Below are 12,061 nucleotides of genomic sequence, written 5' to 3' on the forward strand. Positions count from 1 at the left end.
GAGGTTAAGCTATTAGCTGGACAAAAGTAGGCCACATGAAAAGTGCAATACTGTTAATATAACTGTGTGTTATTTTGAGTTTTCAGTGAATTTATGTAAATCACAAATCTCATCTGCTTATCCTGCAGTGCAGGAATATTCTCAGCAACAAAATAGTGATCAAATTAAGATGCTACATCTGTAGTTGATTCTTTTGGGAGTAGTGGAGCGACTACCAGGACTGACTCAGCTATCTGTGTGTGACCCTGCTAATGAGTGCGGGCCTTTATCATTTAGATGGATGGTGATGATCTGGGTTGGATCAGCAACCAGACCTAGGTTTGATTCCCCCATCCCCTGACTTTCATTCAATATAATCTTAAATTGCACCTTACTTCTGAAAGCAAATACAAATTTGGTTTGAAATGTATCTATGACGTTTCAGTTTAAGTAAGTAGCGGGAATTTCAAAACTGGACCAGGACAGAACGAGCTGTCACTCAAGCGACTTTAAGTGTCAGCTTTAGGGATTATCTCAGTTGCTGGCCCTTCGTATAGGATGACAGGTAGCCTAGTGGTAAGAGCATTGGGCCAGTAACCGCAAAGGTTTCTAGATCAAATCCCAGAGCTGGCAAGGTAAAAATCTATCATTCTCCCCCTGAACAAGGCAGTTAACCCACTGTTCCCCAGTAGGCTGTTATTGTAAATAAGAGTTTATTCTTAACTGACTTGCCTAGTTAAATATAAATTATTTTTTTAATACACAAAAAGGCTGTATTTACCTTCATCATGGCATACTATCCACATTAGTCGAGTTTCTGACACATAGTGCTAATACAAGGATGACGGGATATGTTTGGCTTGGCCCTGGTAAAGGCATCGGAGTCGCTCTTACCTCATGTTCCTTTGGGATCCTTTGCCACTTTGACACATTCTGGTTTCCATGGTACTATGCCGATCATGCAGTTATAACCTTGAGGCAAGACTGCAAGATGTTTCGGCACAAATCACGTCCTGCCGAATTGGGCCGGGGTAAGTGAGGCTCCTGACTTTCAGACAATTGTTTTGAATAGCACCACTTCAAAGTACACACCCCTTCGCTGACTCTCTCCCTGTTAATAAAGACTCACAACTAAGTGACTCATGAAGGCTACTACCTTACAGCTGCCTACCTTCACACTGGCTGTCAAGACATGCTGACATTCTTTTGCACCCACTTAGCAGACTGGCTAATTGAGGCTAGTTATGATAATCCCATCAATTCAGTGTAACTGACTTAACATGTGTGCTTAGGCACTTTAGGGGTAAGGGAATGTTATTCTGTGCCACCTGATACCTTCAGGCAATAGCATGATTATGTTTTCTAGTAGCATTGACGTCCAGGCAGTGTTTACAATCAACAACAACAAAAAAACATATGAAAAGCCAAATAAATAAAAAACTATATATAACTTTTGACTGGTACTATATATATATATATATACACACAGTTGAAGTCGAAAGTTTACATGCACTGGAGAAATGTCCTCTGGTCTGATGAAACAAAAATAGAATGGTTTGGCCATAATGACCATAATTATGTTTGGAGGAAAATGGGGGAGGCTTGCAAGCCAAAGAACACCATCCCAACTGTGAAGCATGGGGGTGGCAGCATCAGGTGCTTTGCTGCAGGAGGGACTGGTGCACTTCACAAAATAAATGGCATCATGAGGCAGGAAAATTATGTGGATATTTTGAAGCAACATCTCAAGACATCAGTCAGGAAGTTAAAGCTTGGTCGCAAATGGGTCTTCCAAATGGACAATAACCCCGAGCATACTTACAAAGTTGTGGCAAAATGCCTTGCCAAAGTCAAGGTATTGGAGTGGCCATCACAAAGCACTGACCTCTGTCCTATAGAAAATTTGTGGGCAGAACTGAAAAAGCGTGTGCGAGCAAGGAGGCCTACAAACCTGACTCAGTTATACCTGCTCGTCAAGAGGAATGGGCCAAAATTCACCCAACTTATTGTGGGAATCTTGTGTAAGGCTACCTGAAACGTTTGACCCAAGTTAAACAATTTAAAGGCAATGCTACCAAAAACGATATTAAACATCTCCAATCAAAAATCTAGAATCAGCTTTCTATTTCGCAACAAAGCCTCCTTCACTCACGCCGCCAAACTTACCCTAGTAAAACTTACTATCCTACCGATCCTTGACTTCGGCGATGTCATCTATAAAATAGCATCCAACACTCTACTCAGCAAACTGGATGTAGTCTATCACAGTGCCATCCTTTTTGTTACCAAATCACCATATACCACCCACCACTGCGACCTGTATGCTCTAGTTGGCTGGCCCTCGCTACATATTCGTCGCCAGACCCACTGGCTCCAGGTCATCTACAAGTCCATGCTAGGTAAAGCTCAGTGTATCTCACTGATCATCCCCAAAGCCAACACCTCATTTGGCCGCCTTTCCTTCCAGTTCTCTGCTGCCAGTGACTGGAACAAATTGCAAAAATCGCTGAAGTTGGAGACTTTTATTTCCCTCACCAACTTTAAACATCAACTATCTGAGCAGGTAACCGAACGCAGCAGCTGTACATAGTCCATCGGTAAATAGCCCACCTAATCTATCTACCTCATCCCCATACTGTTTTTTATTTTATTTACTTTTCTGCTCTTTTGCACACCAGTATCTCTACTTGCACATCATCATCTGCTCATTTATCACTCCAGTGTTAATCTGCTAAATTGTAATTACTTCGCTACTATGGCCTATTTATTGCCTACCTCATTTACATTACATTTAAGTCATTTAGCAGACGCTCTTATCCAGAGCGACTTACAAATTGGTGAATTCACCTCCTCATGCCTTTTGCACACATTGTATATAGACTTTCTTTTTTCTACTGTGTCATTGATTTGTTTATTGTGTTATTGGCTTGTTTATTGTTTACTCCATGTGTAACTCTGTGTTGTCTGTGTCACACTGTTTTGCTTTATCTTGGCCAGGTCACAGTTGCAAATGACAACTTGTTCTCAACTTGCCTACCTGGTTAAATAAAGGTGAAATAAAAAAAATAAAAACGAATCGAGTGTATGTAAACTTCTGACCCACTGGGAATGTGATGAAAGAAATAAAAGCTGAAATAAATCATTATCTCAACTATTATTCTGACATTTCACATTCTTAAAATAAAGGGGTGATCCTAACTGACCTAACTAAGGTGCTAACTTCAACTGTATATATAGTACCAGTCAAAAGTTTGGACACACCTACTCATTCAAGGGTTTTTCTACATATGTACTATTTTCTACATTGTAGAATATTAGTGAAGACATCAAAACTATGAAATAACACATACAGAATAATGTAATAACCAAAAAAGTTTTAAACAAATCTAAATATATTTTATATTTGAGATTCTTCAAAGTAGCCACCCTTTGCCTTGATGACAGCTTTGCACATGCTTGGCATTCTCTCAACCAGCTTCATGAGGTAGTAACCTGGAATGCATTTCAATTAAAAGGTGTGCCTTGTTAAAAGTTCATTTGTGGAATTTCTTCCCTTCTTAATGCGTTTGGGCAACGGCAGTCAAGCACCCAGGCTAACTTTGCCTAGCTTGCTAGCTACTTCCAGACACAAATGAGACCATGTGACCATTTTAGTCACCCTAGCAGAGCTGGTTATGTAGTTTTCATGTTATCCAGAGCGTTGGTGACTGTAACTGTACTGCTGGCGACAATTTAATGACATTTTTTTGGACGACGTTTACTGACACCGGACATATTCAACGGGTATTGAGCGGTCGTAAATTCATTATTCTGCGCTCTGGTACACTCAGACGAGAGTGCTCTGAAATTGGAGTAGATAGCCAGAGTGAATTTACGAAAGCACCCGGATGTCCATTGAGAACGCACAACGACTATCCCATTTAGCTTTGCTAAGAATGACGGGAATAATCAAGTCAATAAACGTTGGGTATTAGTTAGATAGTGTGACAAACCTCTTCAAGGGTAGGAGAGTTTGTCACAAATTAAGCGGGAAACCGTCACCAAAAATCGTCCCCAGAATGAGAGTTCTTTCAAACAGGACAGTACCTGTATGTTGGTTTCTCCGTCCTGGTCCACTCAGGCTACAGGCGTGGTCAAGGATAGCAGGGTTCGGTACACAAATCAGGTTCTCGGGTAGGTCCAGGTCCAAACGCCAACAGGTAAGTCCTAACAGTCCAGGTCATACACAGAAAATCCAGTCGATATCTATCTTTTCATTTTCTCTTTCTCTATGGTTCACAGATCCCCCAGCCCCCTCCTCTCTCTCTTCCTGGTTTGTCTTGACCCCTTATCTGTACGTCGGCCCCACCTTCAGAGCGTTCCCTTTGCTTCTGGGGATTGTCGTTTTTGGCGGTTGGCCATTTCGTGATCTTTAGTTCTTGTCGGGGTGGCCATTTTAGTGAGAGGGCAGAGTCTGTTCATCAGTTCTGCCCTCACATATCTGACATTTATCACTCAGCCCCCTTCATTGGCACACATCTCCCCCCTAGCTTTGACCCCCGAGGTTGGGCTTCCGCAGCAAAATAGGCGTGCATGCGGGATAACCCATCCCCATTTCCTTCCCTGCTCTGTGTTTTAAGTCAATGTGAAACGGTTGTAGACTCAAAAAAATCACATCACCCGAGCGTTCTTCTCTTTAGCCCTATGCATCCAGGTGAGTGGGGCATGGTCACTGATGATGGTGAAGTGGTGCCCTAGCAGGTAGTATTTCAGGCTTTCTAGAGCCCACTTTACTGCCAGTGCATCTTTCTCAACGACTGAGTAGTTGGCCTCCCATGGTTCCAGCTTCCTGCTTAAAAACAGGATGGGGTGTTCCAACTCTCTCTCTCTCTCAATGTCCCAGAGAGCCTCCTGTAATGTCTACCACCAGAACACTACAGCAGAGCCTCCTGTCTGGTACCACCACTACGGGTAATGTCTGGCACGGCACCCAGCCAACCTGTATTCTGAGGCATCTGTATGAACAACTGTATTACAGCAGAGCCTCCTCAATGTCTGGTACCACCAACACTGTATTACAGCAGTGAGCCTCCTGTAATGTCTGGTACCGCCAACACTGTATTACAGCAGAGAGCCTCCTGTAATGTTCTAAATGTTTTGGTGGACTTGTCATCCCATTTGACCATGTTTGGCCCTCTGGCTCTAGTCATGTCGGTGAGTGGGGCAGCCACTGTAGCATAACTTGGTAGTAACCGGTCAACCCTAGGAAGGCTCGAACCTGCTTCTTATTTACTGGTTTCGGCCATCCTCTAATTGCCTCGACCTTCTTAAATTGGGGTTTGATTAACCCTCTTCCCACGGGGTATCCCAGATACTCTTGTTTCCTCTAACCCCACGTAACACTTGGCAGGATTCGCCATGAGCCCTGCCTTCCTAAGGACATCTAGCACTGCCTGTACCCGGGGTAAGTGGGATCCCCAATCTGGGCTGTAGATCCCCACGTCATCTAACTAGGCTGCGGTGTAAACTCGGTGCGGTTTTAGGACCTGGTCCATTAGCCGTTGAAAGGTGGCTGGGGCCCCGTATAAGGTGAATGGCATGATGGTATATTGAAACCGTCAGGGGTTGCAAAGGCTGTCTTTTCTTTGGCCCTGGGGGTCAGAGGAATTTGCCAGTAACCTTTGGCTAGGTCCAGGGTCGTAATGTACCGAGCTTTACCAATTTTCTCAACAGTTCATTTACCCGGGGTAGGGATCAAACTTGAAGATTTAATTTACCTTCTGAAAATCATTACAAAACTGCAAAGACGTATCGGGCCTGGAGACCATCAAACCTGGGCTAGACCACTCACTTTGTGACTCTTTCGACCACTCCATCTGCCAACATTTTCTCTGTCTCTGATCTAATCGTGGCTCGTCGAGCCTTGGGTAACACATATGGACTCATGCTCACTTTTCTCCCTGGTAGGGAAACAATATCATGAGCCGTAACCTCAGTTAGGCCTGGTATCCCTGAAAACACATCTCTGTTTTTCTGGATCAGGGTCTTTACTTCCTGTATTTATTGTGGCGACAGAGTAGGTGAAACCTGCACTTCGGCTGCCTCCTGAGTGGATGTGGGGTACGTGACCATTAGTGTTTCTCCCTCTCTCCATGCTTTTAACAGGTTAATGTGATAGATCTGTTCCGGGGGCCGACAACCTAGCTGTCAGATTCGATAATTAACTTATCCTATTCTCTCCAGCACTTCACAAGGTCCTTTCCATGCGGCTAGTAGTTTATACTCTACCGTGGGGACCAGCACTAACACCTTAACTCCCGTTTGAAATTCCCTCAGAGTAGCCTGCCAGTTATAAGTGTCCTGCTGGTGCTCTTGTGCTTGTCTCATGTGCTCTCTGATGATGGGCGTGACTGTGGCTATCCTGTCTTGCATTGCCATGACATGCTCTATAACACGAGTGTAAGGGGTGGACTGGTGCTCCAAGATTCCCTCTGAGGGTGCCTCCCATATACCAGCTCAAAGGGTGAATACCCCAGCGTGGCTTGGGGAACCTCGCTAATGGTAACCATCAGTTACATTAACATGAAATCCCAGTTTTTCCCATCCTTATCGATTACCTTCCTGAGCATTAACTTCAGGGTCATGCCCATTTCCTGAAGAATTGCATTATGGGTCCTAAAGTACGGAAATGGTGTCCTCTGAGTGTATACTTCATATTTTGGCGAATTTAGTACGACATCCGGGAACTTTTGGCATACTAACCATATCAATACTATGACCAATAAGCATACTATATACTCAATCCACGTCACAAATAGTACGGTTAGTGTGGTTAGTATGGGTATTCGAAAAGAGCTCATGTCCATATTATGGCAAAATAGCTCAAATAAGCAAAGATGCAATGCATCATTACTTTAAGACATTAAGGTCAGTCAATGGGGAACATTTCAACAACTTTGAAAGTTTCTTCAAGTGCAGTCGCAAAAACCAACAAGCACTATGAGGAAACTGGCTCTCAAGAGGACCGACACAGGAAAGGAAGAACCAGAGTTACCTCTCCTGCAGAGGATGAGTTCATTTAGAGTTCACTGCACCTCAGAAATTGCAGCCCAAATAAATGTTTCACATAGTTCAAGTAACAGACACATCTCAACATCAACTGTTCAGAGGAGACTACGTGAATCAGGCCTTCATGGTCGGATTGCTACAAAGAAACCTCCACTAAAGGACAGTAATAAGAAGAGACTTGCTTGGGCCAAGAAACACGAGCAATGGACATTAGACCGGTGGAAATCTGTTCTTTGCTCTGAGATTTTTGGTTCCAACCGCCGTGTCTTTGTGAGATGCAGAGTAGGTGAACGGATGAACTCCGCATGTGTGGTTCCCACCATGAAGCATGGAGGAGGAGGTGTGACACTGAGGGTGATTTATTTAGATTTCAAGGCACACTTAACCAGCCTGGCTATCACAGCATTCTGCAGCGATACGCCATCCCATCTGGTTTGCGCTTAGTGGGACTATCATTTGTTTTTCAACAGGACAATGACCCAAGACACCTCCAGGCTGTGTAAAGGCTATTTGACCAAGAAGGAGAGGGATGGAGTGCTGCATCAGATGACCTGGCCTCCCCAATCACCCGACCTCATCCCAATTGAGATGGTTTGGGATGAGTTGGACCACAGAGTGAAGGAAAAGCAGCCAACCAATCAAATGTATTTATAAAACCCTTCTTACATCAGCTGATGTCACAAAGTGCTGTACAAAAACCCAGCCTAAAACCCCAAACAGAAAACAATGCAGGTGTAGAAGCACGGTGTCTAAATCGATCATAGCCGATCATTCAGAGTATCTCTACTGCACCTGCTGTCTCTAGAGAGTTGAAAACAGCAGGTCTGGGATAAGGAAGCACGTCCGGTGAACAGATCAGGGTTCCATCGCCGCAGGCAGAACAGTTGAAACTGGAGCAGCAGCATGACCAGGTGGACTGGGGAGTCATCATGCCAGGTAGTCCTGAGGCATGGTCCTAGGGCTCAGGACCTCTGAGAGAGAGAGAGAGAGAGAGAGAGAGAGAGAGAGAGAGAGAGAGAGAGAGAGAGAGAGAGAGAGAGAGAGAGAGAGAGAGAGAGAGAGAGAGAGAGAGAGAGAGAGAGAGATAATACTTAAATTCACACCGGATAAGACAGGAGAAATACTCCAGATATAACAGACTGACCCAAGCCCCCCAACACATAAACTATTGCAGCATAACTACTGGTGGCAGAGACAGGAGGGATCAGGAGACACTGTGGTCCCAACAAATGCTCAGCATATGTGGGAACTCCTTCAAGACTGTTGGAAAACTATTACAGGTGAAGCTGGTTGAGAGAATGCCAGGTGTGTGCAAAGCTGTCATCAAGCAATGGGTGGCTACTTTGAAGAATCCCAAATATTAAATATATTTTGATTTGTTTAACAGTTTTTTGATTACTACATGATTCCATATGTGCTTTGTCATAGTTTTGATGTATTCACTATTATTCTGCAATGTAGAAAATAGTCCAAATAAAGAAAAACCCTGGAATGAGTAGGTGTATCCAAACGTTTGACTGGTACTGTATATAAAACATACCATTATTTTTGTTACCTAATGATTCTGGTGATTCAAATCTCAAAATCTGCTAAAACTGCACCAAACCCTCAGGTAAGGCGCAGTATTCATGCCTTTCTTTCCATATCTGCTTTCCATATTTTCAAAACCTTTAAAATCTTTGACGAGCCCAGCAGTTCTTGACTCGTCACTTGTTAACGGACAGAGCCAGCATAGGTGTCGCTACTTTCCCTAGTTTGAAGTAGCGGATTTCATATTTTGCGTGTATGCTTAATGCCTAAACATGTTGTGTGGGTAATGCCTGGGGTAAACTCTGCACATTTGGATGTGTCTACTTAATTTGTCGTTCGCATCCCTTGAACTGAACAAAGCTAACTAGCTAGCAAAAACAACCTATCAAATCAAACAATTTTCCAAGTTGGAATAATGTAACATGCCGTTCGAACGGGGACGTCAACTATAATGTAAGTTAAGAACATAGGCAATATGCAGGAGCTCAACAAGACGTGACATGACAGGCCACAGCCATCCTCGTTGCTAACTGTCGGACAGGCGAACAGTGAGTCCTGGACTGACCACTTGTCTGAAATGTCGTTACCAATGAAAACATTTTCACCCTGACTTTTACACATCTTGGACAACTACCTGTACTTCGTGGACGTAGTGGGAATGGGGCTTCTCACACCACCCAATACTGGCCAGAGCCTTGGCTTCTACCAGATGTATGTGACTAACCACACTACAACTATTCTACGTGAGTGGCGGCTTTCGGGCGCACTCGCGCGTGAGGATTCCGCTCTCCAGCCGGCTTGAAGCCCTATCAGGGATCATCAACTAGATTTAGCCACGGGCCAATTTGTTCTTGAGCGAATGGTTAGTTCGCAGGAACATAATAAAACAAATAATTGACTGCAAATTGAACGCAAGAAGCCTAAACATATATAATATTTGACAAAATATAATCATTTCAAATATTGATTATATTTGGGAACATTTCCCTGTATAGGGTGCCGTCTTTCAGATGGGATGTTAAACGGGTGTCCTGACTCTGTTGTCACTAAAAATCCCATGGGGCTTATTTTAAGAGTCGGAGTGTTCACCCGGTGTCAGGGCCAAATTCCCAACCTGGCCCCATTCCATCATGGCCAACTCATCATTCCCCTCATTCCTAATTGGCATATATCCCTCCTCACCTCTCCATCATAGCTAATGTGTGGTGAGGGTTCTGGTACAAAAAAAATGGTCACTGTTCATCACTAAGATGCGTGATACACATTGATGGTGGATGAGGTGAGTTCCCTTTTCTATGTAAAGTGCTTTGCGTACCTCAGTTGTTATAATAGTGAAAGATGTAAATCCAATAAATTATTACTAATTATTATTATTTGTATACGATCACATATGTCTCTCTATTATGCATTGGGAATACTTGGGAACAGATTAACCAAATTAAAATAACTTTGAGCTGATTTCCTGGTGTTTTTACAGTCTTTTATGTCCAACAATTAACTATTTGTTTTTTTAGCTCAGAAAACTTTGGGGGCCAAATAAAACCACCCGCAGGCCACCAGTTGGGGAACCATGCCCTAATGGATGGAGCTGCCTACCTGTGTGCTGCGTGGGAGAACTGTGCTACTGTTTGTGTGTGTGACGTTTTGTGCCTTGGGGATGCCTCTCCCACACAACCATGGGCCTGTTGTGTCCATGCAGAATAAAGTAATGGACATGTGGTTCTGCTGTGAATTCTTAAACGCTGTCCGTGAGATGGTTCACCCTGAAGGACAGATGAAATAAATTAATTTACAACAATGTAGGGCTGAGAATGCATTTTCCTTTGCAATTTTGAGGGTTAAAATCTCTTTGAATGTGTTTGATTTATCAAGCCAAAATGTTGTTTTGATGAGAGACTTCCATGTTTTTAAATGTATTTTTTCAGTCATTGATTGTTGATATGAAATGTAGTTAAACCCTTATTTATTATACAGTTGAAGTCGGAAGTTTACATACACCTTAGCCAAATACATTTAAACTCAGTTTTTCACAATTCCTGACATTTAATCCTAGTAAAAAATTCCCTGTTTTAGGTCAGTTAGGATCACCACTTTATTTTAAGAATGTGAAATGTCAGAATAATAGCAGAGAGAATGATTTATTTCAGCTTGTATTTCTTTCATCACATTCACAGTGGGTCAGAAGTGTACATACACTCAATTAGTATTTGGTAGCATTGCCCTTAAATTGTTTCACATGGGTCAAAAGTTTCAGATAGCTTTCCACAAGCTTCCCATAATAAGTTGGGTGAATTTTGGCCCATTCCTCCAGACAGAGCTGGTGTAAGAGTCAGGTTTGTAGGTCTGCTTGCTCGCACATGCTTTTTCAGTTCTGCCCTCAAATTTTCTATGGGATTGAGGTCAGGGCTTTGTGATGGCCACTCCAATACATTTACATTTACATTTAAGTCATTTAGCAGACGCTCTTATCCAGAGCGACTTACAAATTGGTGAATTCACCTTCTGACATACCTTGACTTTGTTGTCCTTAAGCCATTTTGCCACAACTTTGGAAGTGTGCTTGGGGTTATTGTCCATTTGGAAGACCCATTTGCAACCAAGCTTGAACTTCCTGACTGATGCCTTGAGATGTTGCTTCAAAATATCCACATAATTTTCCCCCCTCATGATGCCATCTATTTTGAGAAGTGCACCAGTCCCTCCTGCAGCAAAGCACCCCCACAACATGATGCTGCCAACTCTGTGCTTCACAGTCGGGATGGTATTCTTCAGCTTGCAAGCCTCCCCCTTATTCCTCCAAACATAATTATGGTCATTATGGCCAAACCATTCTATTTTTGTTTCATCAGACCAGAGGACATTTCTCCAAAAAGTATGATCGTTGTCTCCATGTGCAGTTGCAAAACGTAGTCTGACTTTTTTATGTCAGTTTTGGAGCAGTGGCTTCTTCCTTACTGAGTGGCCTTTCAGGTTACGTCAATATAAGACTCGTTTTACTGTGGATATAGATACTTTTGTACCCATTTCCTCCAGCATCATCACAAGGTCATTTGCTGTTGTTCTGGGATTGATTTGCACTTTTCGCACCAAAGTACGTTCATCTCTAGGAGACTGAACGTCAACTTAGTGTATGTAAACCTCTGACCCACTGGAATTGTGATACAGTGAATTATAAGTGAAATAATCTGTCTGTGAACAATTGTTGTAAAAATGACTTGTGTCATGTACAAAGTAGATGTCCTAACCGACTTGCCAAAACTATAGTTTGTTAACAAGAAATTTGTGGAGTGGTTGAAAAACAAGTTTTAATGTCTCCAACCTAAGTGTATGTAAACTTCCGACTTCAACTGTATATATGTGGGTAATAATATTATTAGTGTGTGTGTGTTTGCTTGCATGCAGTGCAGTACATTGTAAGAATTGTAAATCCCTTGTAAAAGGCTGTAGAGTTTTAAATGTGCATATATTGGTATTTTAGTGTCACCTATCAGTTGAAACTGTGGAT

The sequence above is a fragment of the Oncorhynchus masou genome, chromosome 12 (assembly GCF_036934945.1).
Source record: "Oncorhynchus masou masou isolate Uvic2021 chromosome 12, UVic_Omas_1.1, whole genome shotgun sequence".
NCBI classification, from domain to species: domain Eukaryota; kingdom Metazoa; phylum Chordata; class Actinopteri; order Salmoniformes; family Salmonidae; genus Oncorhynchus; species Oncorhynchus masou.